The following is a 13,952-nucleotide window of genomic DNA, read 5'->3' as shown; positions in this document are numbered from 1 at the left end:
CTAAGCTGGGGCAGTGTCTGTAGGGAACAGATATAAACTTCCCAGATTCCAGAGCATCACCCTTAGCTCAGTGCACTTTCTTTTCTTTTTATTTGTTTTTTTTAATTGGAGTTAACTTTGCCAACATATAGCATATCACCCAGTGCTCATCCTGTCAAGTGCCCCCCTCAGTGCCCGTCACCCAGTCACCCCAACCCCCTGCCCACCTCCCTTTCCACCACCCCTGCACCCCAGTGTTTGTAGCAGCAATGCACTTAATTTTCTAAAGCCAGCCTCTGGGCCATAGCGCAGAGGTGATGGCCCACTTATATTGCTTTGACCATGATCCTGAAAAATCTCTCTACTAGATCATCATGGAAACCTCTCCATGTTGCAAGGTCACTAGCTGACCTGTATGCACAGATCAAATTCCAGTAGTGCCAGCTGGGCCCCAACTATGCTGTGTAACCTTGGGAAAGTTTTTTTTTTCCCTCTCTGGGCCTCCACTTCTTCATTTGCAAAATGAGAGGATTGAATCAAAGTGATCTTGACTTTCCTCCTAATTATATAATTCTTTTATTCCTAAGATAAAACGAGATAAGTTTTTAACTCAACGCAAAGGGCCTCCTTCTAACAGGCCCAAACTGCCCAGCGGTGAGTGGAATGGGCTGTCTCAGGGGTAGTGAGTAGCCTGTGGTTGGGGTCATTCAAGCAGAGTTTGTTGGGGACAGTCTGTTGGGGAAGCTGTGAAGAGGCTTCCTGACTCCAGTGGCCAGCTGGCCCGGGAGGCCCAGAGCTGCTCTGATTCTTCCTGGGACTATATATCCTCTCTCTTCTCTCGCTCTCATGTGCAGGAGGTGAGTTTTAGGTCCATTTCCTCAGGGAGGAGTCATGGCTATTCCTAGGGTCCTGGGATGGTCTAAATTGACACTTAGCTCTTATCACCTGGAGATACGTTTTGGCCAGTGGGGGTCTTACTGCTCTAAAAGTCAAGCTTGTTTCCTGTCTCCCTGACTGTGGGAGAGAGAGTTTTGTAGATTTTGTTTTATGTTATTTTATTTTATTTTATTTTATTTTATTTTATTTTATTTTATTTTATTTTATTTTATTTTATTTTAGACAGGGAATATTTTATTCAAACCCATCAGAGAAATGGACAGCTTGGGTCTGTAACAAAGCGTGGTGTTTTAAAGCATAGGTCAGTAATTGTATATGAGAGTATACACTGCTACATACAAATTAACTGATCAGAGCACACCTTTTCAATGTTCAAAACAGAATAAGCTTCCCTGTAAAAGCAGCACCTTTGTGACATCTTTAATTTTAGTATTTCTCTCCTTCTTCTTCACCCTGTCCTTCAACAGAATCCACACCAACCTCCTCATAATACTTCTCCAGGGCAGCCGTGTCCTCACGGGCCTCAGAAAACTCTCCTTCCTCCATGCCCTCACCCACATACCAGTGAACAAAGGCATAGTTGACATACATCAGGTCAAACTTGTGGTCCAGGCGAGCCCAGGCCTCAGCAATGGCTGTGGTGTTGCTCAGCATGCACACAGCTCGCTGTACTTTGGCCAGGTCTCCACCGGGTACTACAGTGGGATGCTGGTAGTTAATGCCTACTTTGAAGCCAGTGGGGCACCAGTCCACAAACTGGATGGTACGCTCGGTCTTGATGGTGGCAATGGCAGCATTGACATCTTTGGGAACCGCATCGCCACGGTACAACAGGCAGCAAGCCATGTATTGACCATGGCGAGGGTCACATTTCACCATCTGGTTGGCTGGCTCAAAGCATGCATTGGTGATCTCTGCTCATGGTAGGCTTTCTCAGCAGAGATGGCATATGTGGCCAGAGGGAAGTGGATGCGGGGATAGGGCACCAGGTTGGTCTGGAACTCCATCAGATCCACATTCAGGGCCCCATCAAACCCGAGGGAAGCAGTGATGGAGGACACAATTTGACCTATCAACCTGTTTAGATTAGTGTAGGTTGGGCGCTCAATATCGAGGTTTCTACGACAGATGTCATAGATGGCCTCGTTGTCTACCATGAAGGCACAATCAGAGTGCTCCAGGGTGGTGTGGGTGGTGAGGATGGAGTTGTAGGGCTCTACTACAGCTGTGGACACCTGGGGGGGAGGGTAGATGGAGAACTCTAGCTTGGACTTCTTGCCATCAGCAGGGAGGTGAACCCAGAACTGGTTCCCCCTCCAAAGCTGTGGAAAACCAAGAAGCCCTGAAGACCCATGCACTGGTCAGCCAGTTTCCGAATTCGGTCCAAGACAAGGTCAATGATCTCCTTGCCAATGGTGGGTAGTGCCCTCAGGCATAGTTATTGGCAGCATCTTCCTTGCCTGTGATGAGCTGCTCAGGGTGGAAGAGCTGGCGGTAGGTGCCAGTGCGAACTTCATCAATGACTGTGGGCTCCAGGTCTACAAACACTGCCCTGGGCACATGCTTGCCAGCACCCGTCTCACTGAAGAGGGTGTTGAAGGAGTCATCTCCTCCCCCAGTGGTCTTGTCACTTGGCATCTGGGCATCGGGCTGGATGCCGTGTTCCCGGCGATAGAGCTCCCAGCAGGCATTGCCGATCTGGACTCCTGTCTGGCCAACGTGGATCGAGATACACTCGCGCGTGGTTGTTGCTTGGCGGCTGCCGGGCGGATGGCGGAGAAGAGAGGTTGTTGTTTCTTACAGCGCGACTCTTAGGCAGTCAATGCAAGAGAACCTCAGCTTTGTAGATTTTAGAAAGGGTCTCGGATGAACTTCTGAGTACAGCCTCCGAGTGCAAGTTTTATTTTCACCTCTAAGAGAATGACTAATTTGTCTCAGTAAAGAATTCCTGATCCAAAGTAATTTTCCCTCAGAAGTTAACCTTGTTTCTTGCAGTGTTTGGTGTTGCTGATGACAAGTCTGATCTCAATTTTATTTTCCTTCCTGTGTCAGTAATCTTTTTTTTCTTTTCTGGAAGCTTTCAGGATCTTCTCTGTGCTGATCTGCAAGTTTACTATTGCATTCTAAATGTGGGTCTCTTTTCATATACTTGGTGAATCTTTTTTAATCTGGAGATTCATGTCTTCACCTTGTTTCTAACTTCCTCTCCTACATTTTAATTGTTCTCTAATTGTTCTAAAGTCCTCTTAGATCTGTACTTCCCACCGTGGTAGCCCCAAGACACATTTGACTGTTAAGCATCTAGGGTGTGCTTAGTCTGAACTGAGACATGCTGTTAAGTTTAAAATATGCTCCAGATTTCTATGACTTATTAAAAAAATAGAGCCTATCTCATTAACTTTTTAATATTAATTACATGTTTAAATGGTAATGTTTCATAAGTAATGCATTAAAATATACTATTAAAATTAATTTCACTTGTTTCCTTTTACTTTTTTTAAAAGATTTTATTTATTTATTCATGAGACACACACAGAGAGGGAGAGGCAGAGACACAGAGACACAGGCAGAGGGAGAAGCAGGCTCCATGCAGGGAGCCCAACGTGGGACTTGATCCCGGGTCTCCAGGATCACACTCAGGGCTGAAGGCAGTGCTAAACCGCTGAGCCACTGGGGCTGCCCTCCTTTTACTTTTTAAGTTGGTATTAAAAAATGTAAAATTATATGCAGCTTGCATTTATGGGTTGCACTATATTTCTATTGGGTTATTAGCTATTATTATTATTATTATTATTATTAGCTATTATTATTATTATCTATTATTAGCTATATCAGAGAGCTATTGGGACCACCAGGGTTTCCCCTTGTATGTCTATTAACTTTCCCCTTACACTTTCTGTCTTTGATCTCATTTTTTCTGATATTTTATACCTCTCAGATCTTTGAAGTGTATTTTGAGGGACTTCTGAGCTCAAGCTTCTGTCTTACACAATTCATCTTCAACTATGTCTATTCTTATATTCAAACCCCTACTGAATTTTTAATTCAGGTGGTCGTGTTTTGAAATGTTAACCATCTCTAATTGTTTGTGGTTATAATCGTTGGCTCTTATCTTACAGATTTATTAGACTCTCTTGTCCCTTTGAGAATATTAATTAATTATGTTTATTTAAAAAAAATCATTTCTTTGTTATTTTCATTTCTTCAGGTGTTCATTCCTTCCTTTGTTCAGTTTGGGACTTCTTTTTCTGGGTGTAAGTTTCCCTCAAGAGTGGGGTGAGTCTTGATGATGTGCTTGTAGTCATGTTTAAGATTCCCTGTTCCTCTCTTCCTTCTGAATATTCTTTCTATTCAGCAGTCTGTGTCCAGGGATTGTGAAGGATGATTGGGACGTGTAATTTGGTGAGTCTGCTGGTACTTTATCTTCCAGAGTGCAGGGGTTCTCTGCCCTTTTGGAGCTCTTTTCACACTTCCCAGCTCCCTGGCCCTAGGGTTACACCCATGGCTTCAGGTTAGGAATGCTTTCCTTGGCTGCTCAGCACAAGCAGAGGAAGGGTGACTGCTCAGGGTTCTAAACACTGAGATGGGGCATCTCTTCTCTGGGGACCAGAATTATAACTATGCTGGTCACAGGTTATTGGGTCACACCCGTGATTCTGTTAGGAGGTGTCGTTGCACTGCCCCCATCACTGATGTCTGCTTATGGTGAATGCTCATCACACCGGTACCTAGTGAGACCTGAGGTCAAGATTCTGGAAAGGCTGCTGAATGAATGAGTAATGAATGCATTAACCCTGCTTGGACCTGGAAAATATGTTTTCATTTTTATTAATTCTATTAATTGAGTTGAATTTGTTTTGCAATGATTTCCTCTAAATCATTAGTCTGTATTTTCTCTTGTTGGTACTCTCTTTGTTGTTGTTGTCACCAATTGTACAATCTTTGACTCTTCTTTGCTTGGCATGTCAGCCTGCTGGAATTTTTAATGATATCTGTGGGTGTTACTCCATCATTTCTTTTTTTGAACATTTATGAAAATGTCAAAATGTCCTGGTTTTAGCCCTGATTCTCTGAGTGGATTTAAGTTTACAATCTTCTACCCCAGAAACTTCTTTGTTTGTCTCTGTGTTTTAATTCCTATCTATTCCTGACTTATGACAAAACTGTCCTCCAATTCCTTGCCAGCTCACGTTCTGAAAGGAAATTCTAGAAGTGTTTCTTGGGAAGGATTCCAACACACACATGGTCGATCTTTTCTTTCTGGGCAGCCCTCCAAGGCTCTCATCACTATGTTTGTATCCTCCAAGTGTGGCCCACCTAATGATGTGGCTCCTGTAGGAAGTCTGTGCTCACAACCTAGTTGTGCATATGTTTGGAGCATCACGTCCACCAACTATTTTGTTTTGGGGGAAAAATTATTGCTTGCAGGGTTTTAAAAAAAATCAAGGACTTGAAGGATACAGAGAGAAGATATATAAAAAGGTGGAGAGCTGCTGACTACTTCTTATTTCTTAGATAAGTATGTAAAGACTCAGGGAAGGGAAGGGTATTTTCCAGGTCATGGGAGGTGCTGGTTACTAAGTGAGGCCTTGGCATCCTAGGTTGTGAGTTTAGGCGTATGACAGTTGTTCCTTGTTTTGTCTTTGGGTTTCTGGGTGGGTGAGGACTTTCTGGGTTGGGGACAGCCAGTGTGGGTCTTCCCTACAGGATGATCCTGCATTTGTCTTGTGTTTACTAATGAAGTTCTAGGATTTGGAAGTAGAGGAAAAAATCCTGCCCAGTGTCAGAGCCTCGTGAGCCACTGGATTACTTAGAGAAAGTTCCAAATCCAGGAACCAGGGCTTCAGTCGTTACTGTTTGCCACTGACTAGCTGTGACCTGGAAGTCAGACGGCCTTCCTGGACTTCTCTTTCCTAGTCTGTAACGTGGGCTTTCTTGCATGTGCTCCATAGAGGCATATAGAAATGCAAAATGAGATGGTATATGCAGGCGAACACGTGAGAGTTAATACCTGGAGGCCAAACACTGTTCTCGATGCCGGGGATGAGGGCCGTGGCCAGGATAATCCAGGCCCTTGCTCTTCTGGGCCAGGGGGTTGGACAACAAAAACACGAGCAAATAAATAATTTGTGACAGTGATGAGTTCAGACATCAAGAGCGTGATGAGGTATGGAGCAACGACGGGACAACTTTGAATTGGGTGCCCCTGTTTCTAGTAGGATGTGGGTGGCTACTGTCATTATAAATATGATAATAGCGATGATGGCAGTGACACTGACACCCAGGAGACCAGATTGGTCAGTGCTGGACACTTAAGGATGGGAACCTGATAGCAGTAATCCTGCTGGCTATTGAATGGGCTTGTACCCTAGTGCTGACCCCATTCATTCATTTGTTCACTCATTCATTCAGACGTTTATTAAATACTTACACACGCTAGACACTGCCTGAGCCCTGGGTACACTGTGGGGAACAGTGAAACCATGGGGTGTCCCCAGAACTCATGATGGAGTGGAGGGAGGGAGACAGAAGTTACTCCTACATAAACAGATACTCAATTGCTAACTTGGTAAGTAGTCTGAGGGAAGAGCACAAGTTTTAATTAGTGAGATTAACAGGCTGAGGAGAATCCGCTTGGGGGGGAAGCCAGGGCAGCACATGTGGGGGTACGATTAGGAGCTGCCCAGTCTGGGAGACGTGGTGGCGTGAGGAGGAGCCTCTGGGGAGGAGGAGGCTGTGGGAGGGTGGGCACTGGGCAGCAGAAGGGATTGGCCGGCTGGAGAACAGAGGACAGCAGTGCGGTGGAGCACAGGGGGGCGGGCTGAGCGACAGGTGCATTTGGAGAAAGATGCAGGGACCAGAGAGCTTGTGTCGTGGTAAGAGTTTTCGACTCCACCACGCTGGCAGGGTCTGACACCCACCCCACCTCACCGGCTCACATCTGCCCTGCCCCACCCACAGCCTTTCTTCCTGTTGCCTGTGCTGTCCCCCACCGCGGTGGTGCCCGGCCCAGCTCCACGTCCAAGTGGCCGCAGATGTCTCCCGGCTGCTCTCACTGGCTCAGCTTCCTGCCCTCCCGGAGCTGGGCGTAGGCCGTCCGTGGCTGGAAACACCGATGGGACAGGAGTTCACGCAGAGCACTAGAGGGTCTGGATGGGCTGCGGGTGGAGGGATTAACAGGCAGGGTTCGTGACTGGTTCTCTTTATTCCTGGCTGTGCCGCCTCAGGGCCTTTGCACTTGCTGTTCCTTCTGCCTATGACACTCTTCTCCTACCCTCTTCACCTCATTAGCTCCTGCGCATCCTTCAGTTCTCAGCATAGATGTTTCTTCCAGGAAACCTCGTCTGACCAGATGAGATTCCCCCTCACACCCTCCAGTAATTCATTGTCACCCTGGGAGACTGCCGGGTTAGGTCGGCCTTTCTTACTAGACCGGGAGCTCCTTGAGCACCGGGTTGGGTCTGATTCACTCTTTCCGCCTCGCTGCTTGACACTGACCTGGCCTCCGGAACAGCACCTCATAAGGAGCCGGTAGGAAATCATGCACTGAAGGCCCCCGATGTGCCAGACACTGGTCTGGGGGCTGGGACAGGGTTGGGGGGGAGCAATAATGAGTAGAAACAGAGGCTATTCTTTCCACTTTTATGTACATTTGAAATTTTTCATAATAAAAAATTTTATAAACTCCATCTTTATTTTCTCTTTTCTTTTTTTTTTTTAAAGACTTATTTATTTATTCATGAGAGACACAGAGAGAGGGGCAGAGACACAGGCAGAGGGAGAAGCAGGCTCCCTGCAGGGAGCCTGATGCAGGACTCGATCCCAGGACTCCAGGGTCACACCCTGGGCCAAAGGCAGACGCTCAACCGCTGAGCCACCCGGGCGCTCCCAATAATCACAAAATCTAATCACAACATTATCACTACAGATCATGCTTAGAGATATGGAGAAAAAGTGATAATGAACAGTTAACTTTTACCACTTCTGGGTCATTGTTCAGAGAGTTCTATGTGCATCACTCTGTTAGTCCTCACAGAATGGCTGTGAGGAAAGCACTCTTACTATCACATTTTGCAGAAAGGGAAACCAAGGCAGACAGCTTTGCCCAAGATCATACAGGCCCCTGCCCCGCAGTGTTCCCAGCAGCAGTGTCCACAACAGCCAGACTGGGAGGAGCCTCGGGGTCCTTGACATGATGGATAGAGAAGCCGCGGCCTGTGCACAGGGGGTATCACTCAGTCGCCAGAAACGACCACCACCCACCATTTGCTTCGACGTGGCTGGAGCTGGAGGGTGTGATGCTGCGTGGAGTCAGTCAGTCGGAGAAGGACAGTGAGCGTATGGTGTCACTCACACGGGGAATATGACATAGTGGAAGGGATCGTAGGGGAGGGAGGGGAGCTGAGGGGGAAACATCAGAGGGGGAGACAAACCACGGGAGACTCCTGACTCTGGGGAGTGACCAAGGGGCAGTGGAAGGGGAGGCAGGTGGGGGTTGGGGTGACTGGGTGACGGGCACTGAGGGGGGCACGTGACGGGATGGGCACTGGGCGTGATGCTGTACGTTGGCAAATCGAACTCCAATAAAAACAAATGTAAAAAAATATAAAAAAGGAATCCCTGGGTGGCTCAGCGGTGAAGCGTCTGCTTTCAGCCCAGGGCGTGATCCTGGGGTCCCGGGATCGAGTCCCACGTCAGGCTCCCTTGCAGGGAGCCTGCTTCTCCCTCTGCCTGTGTCTCTGCCTCTCTCTGTGTGTCTCTCATGAATAAAAAAATAAGTAAAATATTTTAAAAATATATAAAAAATAAAAAATACAAGGAAGATAGATAGATAAATTAATTAATTAAAAAAAAAAGAAGATCACGCAGGCAGATGGGATGGGATTCTAACCCAGACGCCCTGACCTCCGAGCCCACCGTTGATTGAATCTATTGCCTTTAAAAAGACACACTGAGGTCACGTGTGTTCTGGAAGGTCTGGAATCAGCCCCAGCGCTGTTCTCAGGGACATTCCCGCAGGAGCCGGGGCCTCAGAGCCTCGCGGAGAAGCAGGACCCTCACGGCGGCCGGTGGGTCTGGCTCCGCTGGCGCATGTGACGACAGTGACCTCGTGTGGCCAGAGCGCGGGTAGCAGGGGCAGGTCGTGGGATGCAGCCGGGAGAGGCCCGCGGTGGGTCCCCGGGTCGCCTGCATCTGTGTGCACACGAGGGCCAAGTCCCCAGAGGTGGGGCACCGGTGTGGGGCACGGGAGGGGCCGTGGTCCGAGTGGGGACTCGCGTGTCCCGTGCAGGCCGAGATCCGGGCTGCCGTCCCAGGGCGTCGGGACCGAGGGCCCACGGCTGCAGCCACGTCCATGCGGTCACTGGCTTCCCGGGCACCGGCCGTGGCCCACGGAGGACCAGCTCATTCAGTCACTGGGCAAGTATTTATCGAGCACCTGCTGTGTGCCGGGCGTGGTCCAGGTGCTGAGAATGAAGCAGAGACCGAGACAGAATTCCCGCCTTCCCTGTGCCCGGGTTAGGGGTTAGGGGTTAGGGGCTAGGGGTTAGGGGACGGAGCCCTCCCCTCCTCCTCCCCTGAGCTCACTCCTTCCTCGGGGGCTGCGCGGCCTCTGGGTGCACCTGGGGGGACAGAAGCCCGGCCTCCGCCCCGACATGGGGATGACCCAGCCTGGAGCACCCCCCAGTCACGTGTGGGACGTTTACTCTCTAGTGGTGTGGGGGGGACAAAGTCAGCAGGTGATGGCAGGTGCCTGGGGCGCAGGGGCACCCGGGTGAGGGGGCCCTGGGGTGGGTGCTGGCGGTGGCGCGTGGCTGGGAGAGCGTCTGGTAAGGCAGCACGTTCGGAAGGCAGAGGGGCGGGGGGTGCGGTTTCTCGCTCTGGTTGCTCCCCCCCCCAATCCCGCAGAAGCCGGGGGTGCGGTTTCTCGCTCTGGTGGCTCCCCCCCCCCAATCCCACATGCAAACGTGTTTTCACTTGTTCAGAAGCAGCGGTTCTAGACGCAGCAACTCAGGGCGAAATTCAAATTCAAATTTCCCTGTTGGAGGATTTGCCGCGGGAGTCCTTACCTGGCCGCCGTGTGCACGCCGCCCCCAGAGAGGGACCCAAAGGAAGTGGGGGAGTGAGGCTGGTGGACACTCGGGAAGACCATTCTGGGCAGTGGGAACAGTAGATGCAAAGGCCCTGAGGCAGGAGCGTGGGGCAGAGCAAGGAGGGGAGTGATGGCTGCAGGGACACGGGAAGGGGAGGACGGGGCTGAGGCCAACGTCCTGTGGGGCTTCGGAGGGCACCTGGGACTGAGCTGGGCTTCGGGTGTGAAGGCAGCACCTGCTCAGGACGGAGAGTGACTTTCCCCACGTGGAGGAGGAGCCTGAGACAGGTGCCACCGGGGCTCCCCGGGGCCAGGCCAGGCACGGCGCCCTGAGCGGCGGATGCCCTCCTCCCCAAGTCCTAGACGAGAAAACCGAAGCGGGGACAGGTCCCAGGAGCAGCTTCCCCTGGGGCGTGGAGGATGCGGGACCCGGGGGTGTCCCGGTGAGAGGTCCTGGTGGGGTGGGGCTGTAGGAGATGCGGGCGGGGGGCTTTGCACGGCCGTGGATCACACAGCGTGGGAACTTCAGGAGGGGACCCAGTAAAATCCGTCTTTTAAAAGTCAGTCTAATGTCAGCTTCGGCGGTGAGCGGGAGAGCGGTGGCCGTGGGGTGCAGGGCCCGGGGGCCGGAGCCGGTGCTCCGGGGAGCTGTGACCCACGTCAGGTCGCTGGGGGGCCGCCTTCGGGAGCGAGACAACTTGACTTAGAGACAGAGTGGAAGTTGGGGGTGAGAAGGGAGGTTGCGGGGCGGGGGCGTGAAGGTGTCATCCTCAGGTCCCTTAGCTCTGCAAGCTCTGGGAGCACGGCCCTCGGGCAGCAGGTGTCCTGGCCAGGCCCCTTGTCTGCTGCGGACGCCTCTGCGCCCCTCTGCCCCCCTCTGCCCGGGGCTCTGTGTCGTTGCGCCCCTTCCTCCTCTGGCTGCCTCAGGAGCACCCCTGGGCCCTGCGCAGGCTTTTCGGAGTAACAACTGCCTCTTTTCTCTCCAAGTTCTGTTCATGCGACGAAGTCCAGCCTGGCTGCCATCGCCCGGGGATTGTCCCTCCTCCCCCTCCCCCGTCTTGTCCCTTCTCCCTCTCTCCTGCTTCTGTGCTGCGCTCAGAGGCCAAACCTTCCTGCCCGGGCTGCGGGTGTAGGTGTGGGTGTAGGTGCGGGTGTAGGTGCGGGTGTAGGTGCCTGGGCGGCAGAGGCTTTGGGCTCCGCTGCCTGGTTTTCCGCCAGGCTCTGCTATGTCCTTGCTGAGCCCCCAGATGGTGACATTTAGACAAAGATGGGAAGCTGCTGAGGGGCCAGTAGGGGGGAGCCTAGGGAGGTGTGTCCCACACAGTGCAAAGGCCCTGGGGCAGCATGAGCCCGGGGCTTCCAGGAGGAGCAGGGCTGAGGCTGGGGAGTGGGAGGGAGGCCGCGGGGACCTCGCACACCCAGGGCAGGGACATGCGTGGGGGCAGGGGAGGGGTTGGAGCAGAGGAGGGTCAGGATCTGACGGGCGTATTTTTAAATAGGGGATTTCGAGTGCTGTGTTGAGAGCGGGGGTAGGAGGCGAGGGTCCAAGTGGGGAGCCCTGCTGGCGGGTTCTTTCAGTGACCCCGACGCAAGCCTGGGGGGGTGACCCGGGGGCTTGGGGCTCGCAGGGTGACCCCGCTGGGTTCCCGCGGCCGCCGGGCTGGGCTCCGGGACTCAAGCCCGCATGGGGAGCCCAGGAGGGGGGAGCAGAGCACAGCATGGAGGGCGCCAAGGGCTTCGGGCCCTGCGGGGGCGCGACCAGGCAGGGGCAGGGGCCAGGCTCCAGGCTCTAGGCCTCCTCACCCCCCCTCGCCCTCCTCCCTGCCCCTCCCCTCCCTGCTGTTCTCTGTGGCTTCCTGCCTCCTCCCCTCCCTTCATACACCCCACCTGCTCTCCAGGTAGAGGGCTGCTGGGGAGGGATTAGGAGGATCAGTAGACGATAAGGAGCATCTCTCCAGGGGCAGTGATGAGGCAGGCAGGGCACCCCATGGAGCCTTCTGGATCCCACCGCTCTTTGCTTGGGTTTCCCTTAGCCTTGGCTCCCATCTGCCCTGAGCATCAGCTGGAAGAGCAGCAGTGCACCCACAGAACTTTCTAGATGCTGGGTCCTGCAGCCACGGTGACAGGACCTTCTAATCCAGTTGAGGGCTCCAGGAGCCGCAGGCCGAGGCTTAGACCCGTCGGGGGCCACGCGGCAGGTGAGTGGGGATGCCGGGTCTGAGCCCAGAGAGCCCCAGTGTGGACCTGCACCATCGGCCCGAGGTGTTCCCTGAACCACCTGTCGCTGTTGGGGGGTGAAGGGTGGCCAGGCCCCTCGGATGTGGATGTGCCCTAAGGACAAAATACAAACTGGATTCTGAAGTCAGGATGCAAAAAAGGAAGTAAATATCTCATCTCTAATCATTTATACTGATCACTCGCTGACACGATCATTTTGGGACATATTAGGACATTTTGGGACATATTAGGTCAAACTATTAAAGTTAGTTGCATCTTTTCCTTTTTGCTTTTTTACGTGCGCTGCCAGGAAACTAGAAGCTTCCTGTGTGGCTCACGTTGCGGGTCTACGGGATGGTGCGGGTCTAGAGTCTGGGTGTTCGGGCCGCGTGGGAGCACGTCGGGCCACTGTCCAGTTCCCACCTCCCACCCGGCTCCCGCTCCTGTGACCTCCTGAAGTCTTACCCCAGAAGGGCGCCCTCGTCTCTACTTTCCACGGCACCTTAGATGGCATGTGGCGCAGATTAGGTTGTTTTTCGTTTATCTTGTCTTGCTTTTTATTTTGGAGGCATCCTAAACTCTAGCGAAGTTGCAAAAATAGCCCTCAGGTCACAGGTGACCTCGGTAGGTGACACGGGAGGGTTTTGACGAACGTGTGCTGATTGACTGCAGCACGAACGGAGTCGTGTGTGACCCCGGGGGCACACGAGGCCTGCAGGCCTGGAACCCGGCCGCCCAGTCACCTCAGTGGGGCTTCCAAGGGTGCCGCCCAGCACCCTGCGCACCCAGCGCCACGGAGAGGACTCTGGTGGCTGGCATCCAGGGGTGTAGACACAGATGCAGCATGCTCCGGAGGGGAAAACGGCAAAGCCTGGGGCCGGCTGGCCCCTCTCAAGTCCTGCCTTCCCACTGCCCGCAGTGGCCAGGGCGCTGCACCCCGTGACTCGCGGCCGCCTGCAGAAGGGAGCCGGCCGGCGCTGTTCCCCTGGGCTGGGGCTTGGGCCCACAGATGTGCAGGCAAAGCGATGCCATACCCGCCCTACGAGGGGGGGGTGCGGTGGGGGAGGGAAGCAGTGGCTTAGCCGGCAGGCCCCGAGCTCCTAGGTCAGACCCCCGGGTTCTGTTTTCCTAAGATGGGAAGCCTCACTGATGAGCGGCTGTAGACTGGAGGACGAAAGGGAGGGGGCCGTGCAGGGGATTCACAAGAAGAACATTCGAGCAAAAGGAGGAACAGGTTCAAAGACCCTCTGGTGGGGACAGGTGCTTATGTTCAATCCAGATTCCGGGAGGTGTCCTCGATCCCTCCTCTTCCTTCACACCCCACATCCAACCCAACAGCAAATCCTATTGGCTCTGCCTTCAGATTATACCCCACATGCAGCCACGGCTCCCTATCTCCACTGCTCTTGTCTGCTTTAAGTTGTCCTCATCTTTCCTTGGATTATTACAGAAACTTCTCAGCTAGAGAGCTTCCTATTTCCATTTGTTCTCACTCAAACCCACAAGTCAGCTCTCCATGCACTGAGCCCCCAGGGTGAGCCTGTCAGATCATTTCTCTCCTCTGCTCAACGGCCCTGAAGCCTTCCCCTCCCCCTCCAAGGGATGGCCAGGTCTTCCACCGGCCCCGCTCTGGGTGCACTGCCCACCCCTCTTGTCCCTGCCTTCTCTGCTCTAGCCGCCCGGCCTCCCTGCCCGGCGGTGAGTGTACCCAGCCTGCTCTTACCTCTGGTTCTCTGCACCAGCTCTTCCTCCCTTGGAATGCCCTCTT

At 52.9% G+C, this 13,952-nt stretch overlaps 1 protein-coding gene and 1 pseudogene across 3 annotated transcripts in view; one reads left to right on the top strand and one right to left on the bottom strand.

Moving 5' to 3' along the window:
* KAZN (kazrin, periplakin interacting protein) overlaps positions 1 to 13,952 on the top strand; it is a 1,010,923-nt gene that overhangs the window by 48,881 nt on the left and 948,090 nt on the right. The gene's annotated exons all lie outside the window — the stretch shown is intronic.
* On the bottom strand, positions 1,126 to 2,550 carry LOC140633078 (tubulin alpha-1A chain-like; annotated as a pseudogene).

Source organism: Canis lupus, chromosome 5, assembly GCF_048164855.1.
Source record: "Canis lupus baileyi chromosome 5, mCanLup2.hap1, whole genome shotgun sequence".
In the NCBI taxonomy this organism is placed as follows: Eukaryota; Metazoa; Chordata; class Mammalia; order Carnivora; family Canidae; genus Canis; species Canis lupus.
This window is presented reverse-complemented; position numbering and strand designations above follow the sequence as displayed.